Raw genomic sequence first — 18,814 nt, forward strand, 5'->3', positions numbered from 1 at the left:
TTCGCTTCCTCATTTTAGCCCAATCATGGATACACAGTGTACAGCAGTAAAGATTTGACTTGCTCTAAGGAAAAGAAAACATTTTGCAAAACAAAAAGCAAGAGTAAACTTGCTTTAAGGAAATAAAATAGAATATATTTAGCAAAAAAAAAAACTTTAAAGACACACAGAGCAAACATCTTATGCTGGATTAAAACTCAAAACCTCTTGCATGATAGGCAGCAAAGCTAACCACTAGACCACAACGACTTTAGTTGATGCGGCTAAATGACATTACCCTCAAGTAGAAATGTGCTGTAGTAGAGTGGTAAAGCACATGGCCTAGAAAGCGCAAGGCTGCCGGTTCGAATCCACCCTAACCCCTCATAATGATTCCGTATCATAGAATATGGAAGGGCAGTGATTGGATTGGGATATAATTGACAATGGGATAAAATCTGTAATATAAAAGGGTAGAGCCTGGATTAGGGGGTAAACATGGAATGTGGATAGAGGGTGGATAGATAGAGGGGTTAGATGTAGAGAAGGGGGAGGGACATAGAATGTGGATAGAGGGGTTGGATGTAGAGAAGGGTGGGCATAGAATGTGGATAGAGGGGTTGGATGTAGAGAAGGGTGGGCATAGAATGTGGTTAGCGGGGTTGAATGAAGAGAAGGGTGGGCATAGAATGTGGAAAGAAAGGTTGGATGTAGAGAAGGAGGGTAGCACAGAAAAGGGGGGCTCAGAATGTGGTTAGCGGGGTTGAACGAAGAGAAGGGTGGGAATAGAAAGGTTGGATGTAGAGAAGGGGGGGGCATAGAATATGAATAGAAGGGCTGGATGTAGAGAAAGGTCTCGTCAGGAAAGAAAAAAATGGGTAACTGGAAAGGGAGGGGTCTGCTCGGGGAGTATAGGAAGTCGAATATGGAATGGGAGATGGGAATCTGAAAGCATCAGGACAGGGACATGGGGTCTTGTTGGAAGTGGATTGAGCAGGGAAGGATTGGACTGGGTAAGAAAAAGGGGATAGAGAGAATGAGGAGCGATTTGCGGGTTGGGTTATGGATGTGGCTTGGAAAACATTTTTTCGTTATGGAGAGGGAGGGTCTTGATTGGCAGAGGGAGGGGCATCTTAAGGAAAATAAGATGGGTATTTATTTTTAAAGATTTGGTGCCATTGACGTGTCTGTTCCCATGTGAATATGTGTGTGTGTGTGTGTTTTTCTCTCCGCAATTCAAAGGATTAGCGGGTAGAGCCTATCAATGAGATTGTTTTTATTCTAGCTTTAAGAATGTCTTGGGGCGCTGTAGCTAGGATGCTCTGTAAGCCTTCCATGCAGACATTCCTAGGGCAGGCTAAAGTCAGTGCCTTTCCTTGCACTGCTGCGGGTACAGGACACAATAAGTCATTGCAGCTGTCTGAATGTCAGCTTGCTGATGCTTTTATGAATACCTGGTCATGGCTGGGTTAAAGTGCGCAACCGTTGGGACCAGAAGGTCCATGTTAGGTTAGCAGTAGCTCTCTCTCGGCAAATAATCCATGCCGTTTCACAGGAAACCAAGAAAAAGAACACCCGTCTCCCTTGTAAAGATCTCTTGAAAGCTTTAGCTGCAACTGTGATCATGTTCTGGCTTCATGAGATCTCAGGGAGAAGAGGTCAGGGTAGCATAACAGTCTCCACGTGACGAATTTGCTCCCAACATTCTGTGCTACGTTAGCAGTTATAACCTCCAGGCTCTCAAGGCTACTAAACTAACCAATAAGCCCCCATGCCTTGCTCTGCATAAAGGGATAAGAAAGTCAAAATGAAACTTGCAAGATTCAGACAGAGCATGTCATTTTAAGGCCCTTTTAAATCCTTCAGCAAAGGATACCAAGAGAATGAAGCAAATTTGATCATGGAAGTCAATTGGAAAGTTGTTTACAATGGCATGTCCTACCGGAATCGTGAAAGAGAAAAATTGGGTTTCAAGTACCTTTAGAGTGGTATGAAAGTAAAAATAAAACTTGCATGATTCAGATAGAGCATGCCATTTTAAGACCATTTTATATTCACTTCTATTTTCACATTTACTTCATTCTCTTGGTGTCCTTTGTTGAAAAAACAGTTGGGAACAAGCTGCTGGGTGTTGGCTACACCCATTTGTTTCTTGTCATTGGCTGACTAGATATGTTGAGCTAGCTCCAGGTAATGTACAGTTGCTCCTTCAGCAAAGGATACCAAGAGAATGAAGCAAATTTGATCATGGAAGTCAATTGGAAAGTTGTTTACAATGGCATGTCCTACCGGAATCGTGAAAGAGAAAAACTGGGTTTCAAGTACCTTTAAAGTGGTACGAAAGTCAAAATAAAACTTGCATGATTCAGATAGAGCATGCCATTTTAAGACCCTTTTATATTCACTTCTATTTTCACATTTACTTCATTCTCTTGGTGTCCTTTGTTGAAAAACAACATGTGCATATCCTACACTCATGGGAACAAGCTGCTGGTTGGTGGCTACACACATTTGTCTCTTGCCATTGGCTGACTAGATATGTTTAGCTAGCTCCCAGTAATGCACTGTTGCTCCTTCAGCAAAGGATACCAAGAGAATGAAGCACATTCGATCATGGAAGTCAACTAAAAAGTTGTTTAAAATTGCACGTTCTATCTGTATTGTGAAAGAACAAATGACACCATTAATCCCAGAAGCAATAAATATAAAGAGCTAATTTGCTTTCAGAAAACAAAATAGACTAAAAGGACCAGAAACCGTCCCTAGCTCTACATGCCCGCAGCCAGACTCGAACCTCACATTGGACAGAGCGCCAAGCGGCTATGCTGACCACTAGGCCAAACGATCCTGCACAAAGGGTTGCAAAAACGGGGCCAGTACTCATTCGCTTCCTCATTTTAGCCCAATCATGGAGACACAGTGTACAGCAGTAAAGATATGACTTGCTCTAAGGAAAAGAAAACATTTTGCAAAACAAAAAGCAAGAGTAAACTTGCTTTAAGGAAATAAAATAGAATATATTTAGCAAAAAAAAAACCTTTAAAGACACACAGAGCAAACATCTTGTGCTGGATTTGAACTCACAACCTCTTGCATGATAGGCAGCAAAGCGAGCCACTAGACCACAACAACTTTAGTTGATGGGCTAAATGACATAACCCACAAGTAGAAATGTGCTGTAGTAGAGTGGTAAAGCACATGGCCTAGAAAGCCCAAGGCTGCCGGTTCGAATCCACCCTAACCCCTTAATAATGATTCCGTATCATAGAATATGGAAGGGCAGCGATTGGATTGGGATATAATTGACAATGGGATAAAACCTGCAATATGGAAGTAATGGGATAAAAACTGTAATATAAAAGGGCAGAGCCTGGATTGGGGGTAAACATGGAATGTGGATAGATAGAGGGGTTAGATGTAGAGAAGGGGGAGGGACATAGAATGTGGATAGAGGGGTTGGATGTAGAGAAGGGGGGGCAGATAATGTGGTTAGCGGGGTTGAATGAAGAGACGGGTGGGCATAGCATAGTATGCGAATAGAGCGTGGATAGATAGAGGGGTTAGATGTAGAGAAGGGGGAGGGACATAGAATGTGGATAGAGGGGTTGGATGTAGAGAAGGGGGGGCATAGAATGTCATTACGGTGTTTAATGAAGAGAATGGTGGGCATAGAATGTGGAAAGAAAGGTTGGATGTAGAGAAGGAGGGTAGCATAGAGAAGTGGGGGCTCAGAATGTGGCTAGCAAGGTTGAATGAAGAGAAGGGTGGGAATAGAATGTGTATAGAAAGGTTGGATGTAGAGAAGGGGGGCATAGAGTGTGGATAGTAGAGAGAGTAGAGTTGGATGTAGAGAAGGGGGGCATAGAATGTGGATAGAGGGGTTGGATGTAGAGAAGGGGGGGCATAGAATGTGCTTAGCGGGGTTGATTGAAAAGAAGGGTGGGAATAGAATGTTGATAGAAACGTTGGATGTAGAGAAGGGGGCCGTAGAGAGAGTAGAGTTGGATGTAGAGAAGGGGGTCTCATGGATACTGGCCTGCAGGGGCTGAACCCTTGCCCCCCCCCCTATAGACTACACCCCAGCTGTTTCTCTGTAGTTTTGGGCTCCTCAGGGCAACCACCATCTCTGGAAGCTGTTTGTTTGCTTTGTTTTGGCTTGTTTTTGTCTTCAGAGACAAGAAGGTTTATGACCAGGAAAACCCTCCTAGGCTGGCAAGGCTCCTGGAACTCCTGGTTACCCGCCTCACAATGGACACCCGCCTAACCCCTCTCAGGCTGGCCAGGCTCCTGGAACTCCCGGTCGGCCACAGGACAGCAGAACACCGCTAACTTTAACCCAGGTCGCTCCAGCAACCATGTGCCCCGGAGCTCCGCTCTTTTGGGGATTAGTAGCCCCTGGGGAGTACAAGGGGTGGCGGAATTGCCGGAGGGGAGCTCCTTTGGGAACCGGGGGTTTTGGACACCCATAACCCCATAACTTCAACAGAGTGTAACTCCGGTCCCCAGTAACGAATCCTGCTGATTTTTGGACTGTGAAATCTGGCGACCGATAGCTTTAAAATGACACCCTGTAAGTGCCACCCCTATGCCGGGTCTGCCGAACTGGAGGGGGGGGGAGTTGTCACGGATACTGGGCTGCAGGGGCTGAACCCTTGCCCCCCCCCTATAGACTTCACCCCAGCTGTTTCTCAGTGGTTTTGGGCTCCTCAGAGCAACCACCATCTCTGGAAGCTGTTTGTTTGCTTTGTTTTGGCTTGTTTTTGTCTTCAGAGAAGAGAAGGTTTATGACCAGGAAAACCCTCCTAGGCTGGCCAGGCTCCTGGAACTCCTGGTCGGCCGCCTCACAATGCCTCATACCAAGAGAATGAAGCTAATTTAATCATGGAAGTTAATTGGAAAGATGTTTAAAATTGCACGTTCTATCTGTATTGTGAAAGAATAAATGACACCATTAATCCCAGAAGCAATAAATATAAGCAATAAAGAGCTAATTTGCTTTCAGAAAAAAAAATAGAATAAAAGAACCAGAAACCTTCCCTAGTTCTATACACCCGCAGCCAGATTCGAACCTCCCATTGGACAGAGACCAAAGGGAGCGTCTTGATTGGCAGAGTGAGGGGCTTCTTAAGGAAAATAATATGGGTATTTATTTTGAGGGGTGATTGGGACAAATGCTGAGTGGGATTGGAGCAGTGAAGGCCAAATGGTTGCAATGTTTGTTTGTTTTTTTGTCTGAAAAGAGGATGTGTTGCCAGAAGTGCATTACGGAAGACTTAAAACTTTAATAAAGGCAACACACATAACCTCATTCCCATCCAATGCATCCCATACGCACACACTCCTTTCACTTGCACACTATAGAACTGTCACTCTGTCTGCAACAAACTTACAACCCTTTATGACCTGTTTATTTTAAATGCTTTCACCCTTTTAGCAATTACTGAAACCTGGCTACAGTTTCCACTGCTGCTCTCACACATGGTGGTCTTCACTTTAGCCAAGCCCCTAGGCCAGGAGACAAACGTGGCGGCGGTGTTGAGATCCTGCTCTCCCCCTCTGCACTTATTAGTACCTATCTCCAATCCCATCTCTCTCCTTCTCCTCCTTTGAAGTCTACTGTATTCGCCTGTTCTACCTGTCTCCCTCAAAGTGTCAGTCATCTATTGCTCTCCTGGACCTGCCTCCCAATTCCTTGACAACTTTGCCGCCTGGCTTCCTCACTTTCTCTCTACAAAATATACCACCTACCTGCTCCACCCCTCGTCTGTCTTTAGTGCTCAAGATCTGGAAGACTACTTTTTAAACAAAACATGTACTATGCAAAGCATCATCTCAACACCAACCTGCAATATTCCATCAACAGGACCAGTTACTCCCTCTGCATCTTCCATCCAGCCACTGAGAATGAAGTTTCTTCCTTACTATCCTCACGCCTAACTACCTGCCTGCTTGACCCTATCCCTTCCCATCTAATACCCTCCATATCTTCCACCCTCATCCCTGCTCTTACCCACATCTTCAACCTATCTCTCTCTACCAACTCATTACCATCTTCGTTCAAACACGCAAAAGTCAACTGAAAGCTACCGCCCAATATCACTTTTTCCACTAACATCAAAACTCCTTGAAAAACTAGTTTACAATTGTCTAACCCACTTCCTGTCTGCCAACTCCTTGCTTGACCCCCTGTAATCCAGATTCTGCCCCAAACACTCAACTGAGACTGCCCTTACCAAGGTTACTAGCGATCTTCTCTCTGCTAAAAATATTGGCCACTACTCTATACTCATCTTACTTGACTGCTCAGCTGCTTTCAACATAGTTGACCACCCCCTCCTCCTACAGACCCTTAGCTCTTTTGGCCTCTGTGACACTGCTCTTTCCTGGATTTACTCCTATCTTTCTCACAGGTTTTTTTCTGTGTCATTTGCCGGCGACAACTCCTCTCCAATACCTCTGTCTGTTGGAGTACCTCAAGGATCTGTTCTGGGTCCTCTACTCTTCTCCATTTATACTTCTTTGCTGGGTAAACTTATCAACAGTTATGGCTTCAAATATTACCTCTATGCTGATGACACCCAGATCTACCTCTCCACCCCTGCTCTCTCTCCCTCTGTCCTTTATCATGTCAGTGACTGCTTATCTGGTATCTCTTCCTTGATGGCCTCTCACCACCTAAAGATTAACATGTCCAAGACTGAGCTCCTTCTTATCCCTCCTCAAGCTCTACGCCGACTTGTGACTTCTCTATCTCTGTTGACGGGATCACCATTTCCCCATCGCCCCAAGTCCGCTGCCTCGGAGTTACACTTGAATCAAATCTATCCTTCGTCCCCCATATCCAATCACTTTCTACATCCTGCCGCAACCATCTACACAATATTTCCTAGATTCAACCTTTTCTGTGCACTAACACCCCACTACCTTGTTTTTTTCCGACTTGACTACTGCAATAACCTAACTTACTGGCCTTCCTCTTTCCCGACTCTCCCCCCTTTAATCCATCCTAAATGCCTCTGCTAGACTGACCCATGTTTCCCGTTGCTCTATATCTGCTGCACCTCTATGTGAGTCCCTTCATTGGCTCCCCATTCACAGCAGAATTAAATTCAAAATTCTCACCCTTGCATACAAAGCGCTCACCAACACCACTTCCCTCTACCTATCCTCTCTAATCAACAAGTATACTCCAGCCCGCCCACTAAGATCCAACAGTGACCAGCTCCTTGCATCTGCTACTATGACCTCTTTTCATGCTAGACTGCAGGACTTCTGTCGTGCAGCACCTACCCTCTGGAACACTCTCCCTCGTGCTGTCAGGCTTTGCCCTAATCTTTCTTCCTTTAAATGCTCTCTGAAGACTTTTCTGTTCAGAGAAGCCTACCAACCAACTCAATAATATTTCTCTTACCTAACAACATTTCCCTCATCTAACTCTGCATTAACATCTTTCTCAATCTTGCAGTCCTCACCTCCTGTTTCTCAACCTCCTACCCTTCTTGATTGTAAGTTTCCACGGGAATAGGGCCCTCAATTCCTCCTGTATGTGTTTGTGTAAATTTTGTCCTGTCTCTTACAAGTTTTATATTGTTTTATTTAAATGAACTGTATCCATGGACAACGCTGCGGAATATGATGGCGCTTCATAAAGTATAATAATAATATAAAATGTATCCTTGCTTTTTGTTTTTTGGGAGATGTAGTTTCATAGCAGTTTATGCAGTAGTTAGAACATAATAAAGATCTGATTTTGGAGTAACAATTGAGCTGTTTTTTTGTGTGCACATTTTGTTGTCTTAGTTAGACTCTCAGTACTTTCATATTTGGTAATTACTTGCTTGCAATCAGTGATTTAGAGGTTCTTAGAAGCAATAAAATGGGCACTGCCTATTCATTTGCTTGTGACAGAAGGGCAATACAGTTTTTATACTTTTCACCTAACCGATAATAAAGATGAGAATGCATTTACTGCCTTAAAGTGATGGTAAATTCTCCAGCATAAAGTCACATATTACGGAAGCTCATGTGCTAACTAGCATATTTATCTGCTTTTAGCATTAAAAAGTCCAATCTACCTTTGATAATTAAGGTTTTTCTCCAGCTCCGTTAACTGCTGTAATGAAGTCTCTGTCACAGAATTTCTCTCTGACTTGTTTGACTGGCAATTGTTTTAACCGATCAGAGCCTCACCAAGCGCCCCATGTAACATATAAGAACTGCGCAAGAAGAACAGCATTACAGCAGTTAACGGAGCCAGAGAAAAAGTTTAAAGTGAAGGTAATGTTTGACGAATCAGTGACCGTTTTTTAATAATCCTATAAAAAACAGGTGCACTTTAATTCATCAAACTTTACATTTTACTTGTTTTGTTCAAATACTTACCTTTTAATCCTGACAGCCACTCCAGCGATTTCCCCGGCCGTCGGAAGCCTCTTCATACGTCAGAAATGACAAATTCGGCTTCCTCCAATCATGGCTTTACCCCAGAGGTTATCATGGCCTGAGGCAACGCCGTGATTGGAGGAAGACGGATTTGTCATTTTGGATCCGCGAAGAGGGCTTGCGACGGGAGTAGGAAGCGCTGCAGCGGCTGTCAGGATTAAAAGGTAAGTATTTGAACAAAACAAGTGAAATGTAAAGTTTGATGAATTAAAGTGCCCCTGTTTTTAATAGGATTATTAAAAACCGGGCACTGATTCGTCAAACATTACCTTCACTTTAATTATTAAAGTTTAATTGGACTTTTTAATGCTAAAAGCAGATCAATATGCTAGTTAGCACAGGAGCTTTCATAATATGTGACTTTATGCTGGAGAATTTACCATCACTTTAAGGGCTAGATTACGAGTGGAGCAGTAATTATAGCTCCTGCTTGCACGCTGACTCCGCTTCACTTCTTCTCTTTGCACGTGTTGGGTAGTGCGTGTATAAAAGATTGAAAGTAAATATTTTTTGTTTGTACGCTAACCCAACGCACGCAAGGAGCAGAAGTTACAATACCTCAACCGCGGTAACATACTCCCCAATAGACTTCAATGGAGAGAGAAAAGTGGAAAAAAACACCCATACTTGCGCGCTAACCTGAGTCACCATAAGCCTTCTAACTTTAATAACCCGCCACATAGCCCACAGCAAAGTCTGCACTACACTATTAACCCCTTACCCGACACATAGCCCACCGCAAAGTGCCAGCAACACTATTAACCCCTAACCCACCACATAGTGCACGGCAAAGTACCCGCTACACTATTAACCCCTAAACCCCCATTGCACAGTTACCCACTACACTATTAAAAAAAAAATCCCTGTGACAGGGTAACCTCCACGGCCACAGAGAGGATGACATCCCCACCAGATCTGCAAACCACGTCTTCCGTGGCAACGAAGGAGCAATCAAAATGGCCAAGGCCCGCTCCTGTTTGATGCGTGCCACTACACAAGGTAGAAGTGGTAACGGTGGAAAAATGTAAGCTAGGCTGAATCTCCAAGGAACCACTAAGGCATCTATCAGCTCCGCCTGGGGATCCCTGGACCTCGACACATATCGAGGTAGCTTGTAATTGAGTCTGGACGCCATGAGATCTATTTCCGGTGTACCCCATCTGAGACAAATCTCTGCAAACACCTCAGGGTGAAGAGACCATTCCCCTGGATGGAAGGATTGCCTGCTGAGAAAGTCCGCATCCCAGTTGTCAACACCTGGAATGTGAATCGATGAGTGCGAGCAGTCGTGGGACTTCGCCCACTCCAGAATCCGAGATACCTCCCTCATCGCGAGGAGGCTCCTCGTACCCCCTGATGGTTGATGTAAGCCACTGAGGTAATGTTGTCGGTCTGGAATCTGATGAAACTGACCGACACCAGAGAAGGCCATGCCTTCAGAGCATTGTAAATTGCTCGTAGTTCCATGGTGTTGATCGGAAGGAGAGACTCCACCCTGGACCACTTTACTTGTGCCATCCTGGGACCCCAAATAGCTTCCTATCCCATCAAACTGGCATCTGTGGTCACAATCTCCCAGGACGGGCTCAAGAAGGATGTCCCCATGGACAGATGCTCCGGACGAATCCACCAAGAGAGGGAGTTCCGAGTCTGAGCATCCATGGTAATCAGCTGTAATAGATCTGAATTAGACATGTGCGTTTCGATTCGAAACGAATCGAAATTCGGATGAATTTGTTAAATTCGGCGATTCGGATCGATTCGAATTTCCAAATTACGGTAGTACCGAATCTACCGAATAAATCCAAATTAGTTTGGATTTATTCGTTACATTTGGATGGCCATGGATTACACTAGTATTGTACAGTATATAAGGTTATATCACCCTGCTATGGGTTACACCTAATATACAGTACATAATACTAGTCTAATACAGTGTTTTTCAACACTAGTGTGCCATGAGAGATCCTCAGGTGTGCCGCGGCAGACTTACAACAGTGCGGGGGTGTCCCTCTTTCAAATTTTGAAATATTGGGAGGTATGTGACAGGCTCATCAGGCATCATTTACAACAATGACATTGACATTCATTCACAGACAATCATTATGATTGTTTGTGAATGAATGTCAATATGTCATGTACAGTTTGTAAGAGGCATGGCATGACAGCACAGTACAGTGTATATATATATATATATATATATATATATATATATATGTTACGGTTACCCTTAGTCTCGCTGAGAGATGGACCGCTTAGTAGCCTGGATCCCTATTGCTAAAGAGGGGAGAAGCTGCTTTCCATAGTATTCTATATGAGTCTCGCAAATATAGAATAATCTCCCTTAGCTGCAGTACAGCTAGGATACCCTTCTGCCCACAAAAACGAGTCAACGCTGCGATTGAGGGTCAAACAAGAACTCAGGACTGGGATGCCCAGCCTGCTTTTTATTAAGGTTACATGCACACAGGGCACTCCCAGGGGGAGGGGGGGGGAAGCACAAAATCCCCATCACACATTTAGATAGAGAGCACTGTCCTTTGACAGGCCACAATAGGATTACAGTACTTAAGATAACAAGTTTACAAGTTCATCTTATCAATTAGCAGTCTGGCTCCAGAGGTGATTAGACAATAGTTTCTAAAAGCTGAAAAAAAAGAGTTAACTCTTTATGAAATGATACTTGTTACGGTTTTCTTGGAGCCCTTCTTAGGCGCTGGCTTGCTGGTTCAGGCATTGCTGCTGGTAAATAAGCTCTTCACAACAAAATAACTAATGCTTCTGTAACAGTGCTCCCTTTCTGTGGAACACTCTGGCAGACACGGTCTGACCCCTTTTCGGGGCAGACTAAGGCTGTCCAGACCGCTGGTTATGCGGGGCTGAGGTTGGTTTGTCTGGACAACCCGTCGGCGTTGCCATTCTGTTTCCCAGGTCTGTAAGTAATGGTGAAATTGAAGGGTTGCAACGATAAGCTCCAACGTAATAGCCTGCCGTTATCTCCAGAGACCCGGTTCAGCCACACCAACGGGTTATGGTCGGTGACCAGAGTGAACTCCTGACCATATAAATAGGGAGTCAATTTCTTTAATGCCCACACCAAAGCCAAACACTCCTTTTCGACCGCTGCATAGCTGACTTCGCGGGGCAGGAGCTTCCGGCTGATGTAGGCAACTGGATGCTCCCCTCCATCTTCGCCTACTTGGCTGAGGACGGCTCCCAGCCCGAACATGGAAGCATCTGTATGGACGATAAAACGTTTGTTAAGGGCTGGGGCCGCCAAGACAGGAGCGTTAATTAGAGCATTTTTGAGAGCCTGGAAAGCCCTTTCACAGTGGGGAGACCACAGGACCTGTCGAGGTAAGTTCTTCTTGGTCAAGTCAGTCAGGGGTTTGGCAAGTGTGCTGTAGTCTGGTACGAACCGTCTATAGTACCCTGCCGTGCCCAGGAAGGCTAGGACCTGAGTCTTAGTGATGGGGGTGGGCCAATTGGCGACAGCTTCTATTTTGGCCGGCTCTGGTCGCTGCTTTCCACACCCCACCCGGTGACCCAGGTACTGTACCTCGGCCATCCCAAAGTGGCATTTTTCTGGCTTCAGAGTCAGGCCAGCAGCCCGGATCTGATCCAGAACCATTCCCACATGAGCTAAGTGGTCCTCCCAGGACTCACTGTGGATCGCTATGTCGTCCAGGTAGGCGCAAGCAAAACTCTGGAAGCCATCCAGGAGCCTATCCACCAAGCGCTGGAATGTAGCTGGGGCATTCTTCATCCCAAACGGCATTACCCTAAACTGATATAAGCCGAATGGGGTGATGAATGCCGACTTGGGGATAGCCTCCGGGGCCAGGGGAATCTGCCAGTAACCTTTGCAGAGGTCAATAGTGGTCAGGTAATTTCCCCTGGCTATACGATCGAGTAGCTCGTCTACCCTGGGCATAGGGTAAGCGTCCGTCACGGTATTTTCATTGAGCCTCCGATAGTCTACGCAGAACCGGGTGGTCCCATCTTTCTTGGGCACCAAGACAACTGGGGAGGCCCAGGGACTATCGGAGGGCTCAATTACCCTGAGCTGGAGCATCTCATCGATCTCCTTCTTCATTCCTGTCCTAACTGCTTCGGGGATTCGGTACGGAGCCTGGCGCAAGGGAGCTTGTCCCGGAGTATCTACCTGGTGGGTGGTTAAAGTAGTGTACCCTGGCTTCGGGGAGAAGGTGAGGTGTTTGGACTGGAGGAGTTGGTTGAGCTGCTCCCTTTCAGTGGGGCTAAGTCGGTCCCCTATCTGAACCTGCGCCACTAAACCTGTGGGGAGGCTCTTTTCTAATAGGTCTGGAATGGGTAAACTGTCGGGGTCTTCCTGAGGGGAACAACATACGGCCGTCACGTTCTCTGGTCGCTCAAAATATTCCTTGAGCATGTTTACATGGAATGTCTTTCTAAGATTGTTGTCGTGGCAGCTAGCTATCACATAAGTGGTGTCTCCCCTTTTCTCTACGATCTGGTAGGGACCCTGCCAGGACGCCTGCAATTTGTCTGTCTTCACCGGCTTAAGTACTAACACCTTTTGTCCTATGGTGAAGATTCTCTTTCGGGCCCCCCGATCGTACCATACTTTCTGTCTTCTCTGGGCCAACTGGAGATTAGCCCGCACGGATTTGGCTAATTGCTCCATTCGGTCCCTGAGTTCCAGCACGTATGGCACAATTGGGACACCGTCAGCCTCCATCTCTCCCTCCCAGTGCTCCCGGATCAGGTTTAGGGGTCCCCGTACCTTTCTTCCGTAGAGCAACTCGAAGGGAGAGAACCCTGTCGTTTCCTGGGGCACCTCCCGATAAGCAAATAGGAGGTGCGGCAGGAAGCGTTCCCAGTCTCGGTATTCCTGAGTGAACGTCTTGAGCATTTGCTTGAGGGTCCCATTGAACCTCTCACACAGCCCGTTCGTCTGGGGGTGGTATGGGGAGCTCAGGAGGGACTTAATTTTGCAAACCTGCCAGAGTTGTTGGGTCAATTCAGCCGTAAATTGGGTGCCTCGGTCGGATAGGATTTCTTTTGGAAATCCTACCCGGGAGAACACCTGTACTAGTGCATTCGCTACCGTATCCGCTTGTATGTTGGATAGGGCGACAGCCTCTGGGTACCTGGTAGCGTAGTCCACTACGGTAAGAATGTATCGCTTACCGGAGGGACTAGGGGTAGCCAGTGGTCCCACTAGGTCAATAGCAACCCGGCTGAAGGGTTCCTCTACAATGGGCATATTTACTAGCTGGGCTTTAGGGTGATCGCCTCGCCTTCCTACTCGTTGACACACATCGCAGGTGTTACAGTAAGTTCTAACGTCAGCGTGCACCCCTGGCCAAAAGAACGTGTGAGTAATGCGGTGTAGGGTACGGGTAACGGCTAGGTGGCCTGCTAAGGGGATGTCGTGGCCTATTTTGAGGATTTCTTGACGGTATTTGTGGGGCACTACCAGCTGTCGCCTACGCTGTCCCCTTTTCTCTGTCCAGCGGTATAGTTTCCCTTTTTCCCATAAGAATGTTTCGTTATCTGCCCCGCCCCCTCCGGTCTCTGCTCGTTCCCGGTACTTTTGTAAGGTCGGGTCAGTCTTAGACTCTGCCTCGAAAGCATCTGGGGTGTCCCAGGGTATGGGGCCTAACCTGTCAGACAAGGTCGGGGTAGGTCTTACCTGTGTCTCCCGCACTGGTGAGAGCTCTCGCTCCGTCCGGGCTTGGGCCCGTGTAGTCACTGGGTCCGCCTCGTTGTTGCATACTGGAGCATAGGCAGAAGTCATGGGGCCCAAATCGTTGCCCAGTAGTACTTCGGCAGGTAAATTATCCATTAGGCCCACGTTCACAGCCCCCTTTCCCGCTCCCCAATCAAGATGCACTTTAGCTGTTGGAATTTTGTACACATCCCCCCCCGCCACTCTAACGGCCACAGTCTGTCCGGATCGCTTGTGCTCTGGCACCAAATGACTCTGTACCAGCGTGATAGTAGCCCCTGTGTCTCGCAATCCCTCGGTAGATCGCCCCTCGAGCCATACCCTCTGCCGATGGTGCTGGCGGTTATCTGAGGCAGCATATACAGGGTCTGCCTCGTGAAGCGGCCCCACATATCCCTCCATAGGGGCCTCTTGGTTAACACAGAGGGCCCGGGCCGGACGATAGGACCCAGAGGGGTAATTGTAATTCCTGGGTGTCTGGTGCGTATTAAGGGGGCAGCTAGCCATGAAATGCCCTGGTTGCTTGCATCGGTGGCAAGTCGGTCTGGGACGCTCAGAGCTGTTATTGGGTGGTCCTGAGTGTCGGACGGGCCCTGTGGGCACCGGGGCTCGGAATTCAGCACGAGGGGGTGCACAGTAAACCTCTCTGGGTTCGACCCGTGCTGGAGCTCGGTAGTTCATGGGTTCGTGAAGACGGGAGTCATAATGTTCATCGGCCAATTTGGCTGCTTCTTCTAAGGTAGAAGGCCGCCTGTCTCGCAGCCATTCCTTCCCTTGCTGTTCCATGCCATTATAAAAATGTTCTAAGAGAAACAATTGTAAAATTTCCTCCCCAGTCACCGCTTTACTTCCGCTCAGCCAGTGATTTGCCGCTCTCCGCATTCGGTGCGCCCATTCCATATGGGTATCGTTAGGCTTCTTTTCCGTGCCCCGAAACTGTCGGCGATACGTGTCCGGAGTTACAGCGTACCGTCGCAACAGTGTCTCCTTAACTAGCTCATACTGTGTCACTTCCTCAGCACCCAGAGTACGAAAGGCTTCCAGGGCTCGCCCGGATAGTTTCCCAGACAATATCGTGGGCCACTCTCTGTTGGGAATCTGGTGCAGGGCACATTGCCTTTCGAAGTCCGCCAAATATTCATCAATCCCTGTCTCGCTCTCTAGGAAGGGTCGAAATGCCGCATAGGGTATCTTGGGCCTCCCAGCATTTTCGACAGGGATGATTACCTGCGGGGCTTCAGCATTGCGGTGTGCGTTCGCTAGGTTGAGTTCGTGGGCTCGAGTCTCTCGTATATCCTCGTCCGCCTCCGCCATCAACTGCTGTACTAATTCCATGGAGGGGTTCGGCCCGTATAATGAGAGCCTTTCCCGAACAATCCTGGTTTTTTCGTCACTAATCGTGGTCAGTGTTTCCGCCATTGTGAAGCTCTGATCCAGTTCGGTCAATTCTGCGATCAGCTCTCTCCTCGGCCGGTTGCTGGCGTACCCCCCTCTGCTTTCAAGTAAATCCTTTAGGGTTGTACGCTTCAATTTTTCGTAAGCGCTCTCCATCCGTTCTGTACCTCTCCTAGGAAATCCAGGAAAATCCCGCCGCTGCCGCCAAATGTTACGGTTACCCTTAGTCTCGCTGAGAGATGGACCGCTTAGTAGCCTGGATCCCTATTGCTAAAGAGGGGAGAAGCTGCTTTCCATAGTATTCTATATGAGTCTCACAAATATAGAATAATCTCCCTTAGCTGCAGTACAGCTAGGATACCCTTCTGCCCACAAAAACGAGTCAACGCTGCGATTGAGGGTCAAACAAGAACTCAGGACTGGGATGCCCAGCCTGCTTTTTATTAAGGTTACATGCACACAGGGCACTCCCAGGGGGAGGGGGGGGGGAAGCACAAAATCCCCATCACACATTTAGATAGAGAGCACTGTCCTTTGACAGGCCACAATAGGATTACAGTACTTAAGATAACAAGTTTACAAGTTCATCTTATCAATTAGCAGTCTGGCTCCAGAGGTGATTAGACAATAGTTTCTAAAAGCTGAAAAAAAAGAGTTAACTCTTTATGAAATGATACTTGTTACGGTTTTCTTGGAGCCCTTCTTAGGCGCTGGCTTGCTGGTTCAGGCATTGCTGCTGGTAAATAAGCTCTTCACAACAAAATAACTAATGCTTCTGTAACAATATATATATATATATTGTATATATATCCTGTATTAGGCTACAATGTGTGATTTTGTAAAATTTTGGGATGGTGGTGTGCCACAGGATTTTTTAATGTAAAAAAGTGTGCCATGGCAAAAAAAAGGTGGCAAATCACTGGTCTAATACACAGCACATCCCACCTAACATACCGAAATTCCGAATTTCCGAATTGAACCGAACCGAATCTAGCCGAATTTATTCGAATCCGAATGAATCCGAAACAAATTCATTCAAATTTTTCCGAATTCGAATCGATCCGAACCGAAATTTGAAAACATCTGAATCGATCCGAACCGAAATGAATTTTTCGGCCATGCACAAGTCTAATCTGAATGATCACCGTTCCACTGTCTCAACATGCATAATTGAAGAGGTCTGAGTTGGAACCTGGCGAATGGGATGACATCTATGCTTGAAACCATGAGATCTATCACTTCCATACATTGAGCCACCGATGGGCTTGTGGAGGACTGAAAGACAAGACAGGTGGACGCAAGTTTCCTGCGTCGCTGATCTGTGAGAAATATCTTCATGGACATAGAGTCTATTATCGTGTCCAGAAACTCCATCCTGTTGCTGGGAACCAGGGAACTCTTTCCTGAGTTGATCTTCCAACCGTGAGATTGGAGCAGAAGAAGAAGAGCCCTCGAATGATCCTCTGTGAGGCTGAGCGACGGAGCCTGAACTAGGATGTCGTCCAGGTAAGGTGCCACCACAATGCCTCTGGAGCTGGCCACTGCAAGCAGCGCCCCCAGAACCTTTGTGAAGACTCTCGGGCCATTGCCAGACCAAAAGGAAGGGCCACAAACTGGAAGTGTTGGTCCAGAAATGCAAATCTTAGGAACCTGAAGTGGTCCCTGTGGATTAGTAATCGTCCTTCAAGTCTACAGTTGTCATGAACTGTCCTTCTTGAACTAGGGGGAGAATAGATCTGATCATTTCCATTTTGAATGATGGAACATTCAGAAACTTGTTTAAAACACTTTAGGTCCAGAATCGGGCAGAACGTGCCCTCCTTCTTTGGAACCAAAAAAAGGTTGGAATAGTACCCTAGACCCCTTTCTGCTAGGGGTACTGGTACAATAACCCGAGAGAGGCGAGATCTCTCACACACTCTAGAAAGGCCTCTCTCTTCTCTGGTCTTGAAGACAGGTTTGACAGGAGGAATCTGCCCTTGGGCGGATGGGATCTGAACCCTATCCTGTAACCCTGGGAGACAACTTCTAGAACCCAAGGGTCCTGAACGTCCTGCAACCATGCATCTGAGAATAGAGATAATCTGCCCCCTACGTGATCCGGAGACTGGTCGGGGGCCACCCCTTCATGCTGATTCTGTCTCGGCGGGCTTCTTCCTCTGTTTAGACTTGTTCCAAGATTGAGCCGGCTTCCAATATCCCTTGGACTGGTCCGCTTTCATGGTGGGTTGCTGGCGCTGGGCCCTGTCCGCACGAAAGGGATGAAAAGTAGATGCCTTAGGCTTAGCCTTCTTATCCTGTGGCAGGAAAACTCCCTTGCCTCCCGTAACCATGGATATGATCGAATTCAACCCTGGACCGAACAGGAACTTCTCAGTGACAACAGCCTCGGCTTAGAGGTCATGTCCAGAGACCAAGATTTTAGCCACAGAGCCATGCATGCTAAAACAGAAAAACCTGACACCTTAGCATTCAGGTGAATAATTTGCATATTGGCATCACAGATGAAAGAATTGGCGACCTTCAGCGCCTTAATCTTCTCCTGTATCTCGTCGATGGAGGTCTCCCCCTCAACCATTTCACACAGGGATTCACACCAATATGTCACAGCTCCAGCAACCGCTGCAACGGCCCCTGCTGGCTGAAAAACAAACCCCATGTGCTGTATCTTTCTGTATTTTGTTTGCTCTGTTATTATTTCACAACTTCCCCCTACCCAGTTAACCAGCCCGCCTACCTTCTTGCTGTATTTAATGGTGATCGCTGCACCACTAAAATAATTTCTCTCTCCCTTATCCCTATGTATTTGTGCTGTATCTTTCTGTATTTTCTTTGCTCTGTTATTATTGCACACCTACCCCCCCTACCCAGCTAACCAGCCCGCCCAACTTCCTGCTGTATTTAATGGTGATCGCTGCACCACTAAAGTAAGTTTTCTCTCCCTTATCCCTATGTATTTGTGCTTTATCTTTCTTTATTTTGTTTGCTCTGTTATTTTTTCACACCTACCCCCTACCCATCTAACCAGCCCGCCCACCTTCCCACTGTCTTTAATGGTGAATGCTGCCTAAATGAAAGCCCGTCAACGCCCGTCCACGCCCCGACCGCATCCAACACCACAAACCTTGGCTCCAGAAACAGCTGCCATTACGACGCCAGCACCCTCCACGCGCTCAACACCAGTAGATTATCCGCCTGCCACCACGTATCCCCAACCAACACCTTCGGACCTTTCACCTGCTGCAACTGCTCCTTCCCCTCCCCTCCTCCGGACCACAACCCAAC

The sequence above is a fragment of the Bombina bombina genome, chromosome 2 (genome assembly GCF_027579735.1).
Source record: "Bombina bombina isolate aBomBom1 chromosome 2, aBomBom1.pri, whole genome shotgun sequence".
NCBI lineage: Eukaryota > Metazoa > Chordata > Amphibia > Anura > Bombinatoridae > Bombina > Bombina bombina.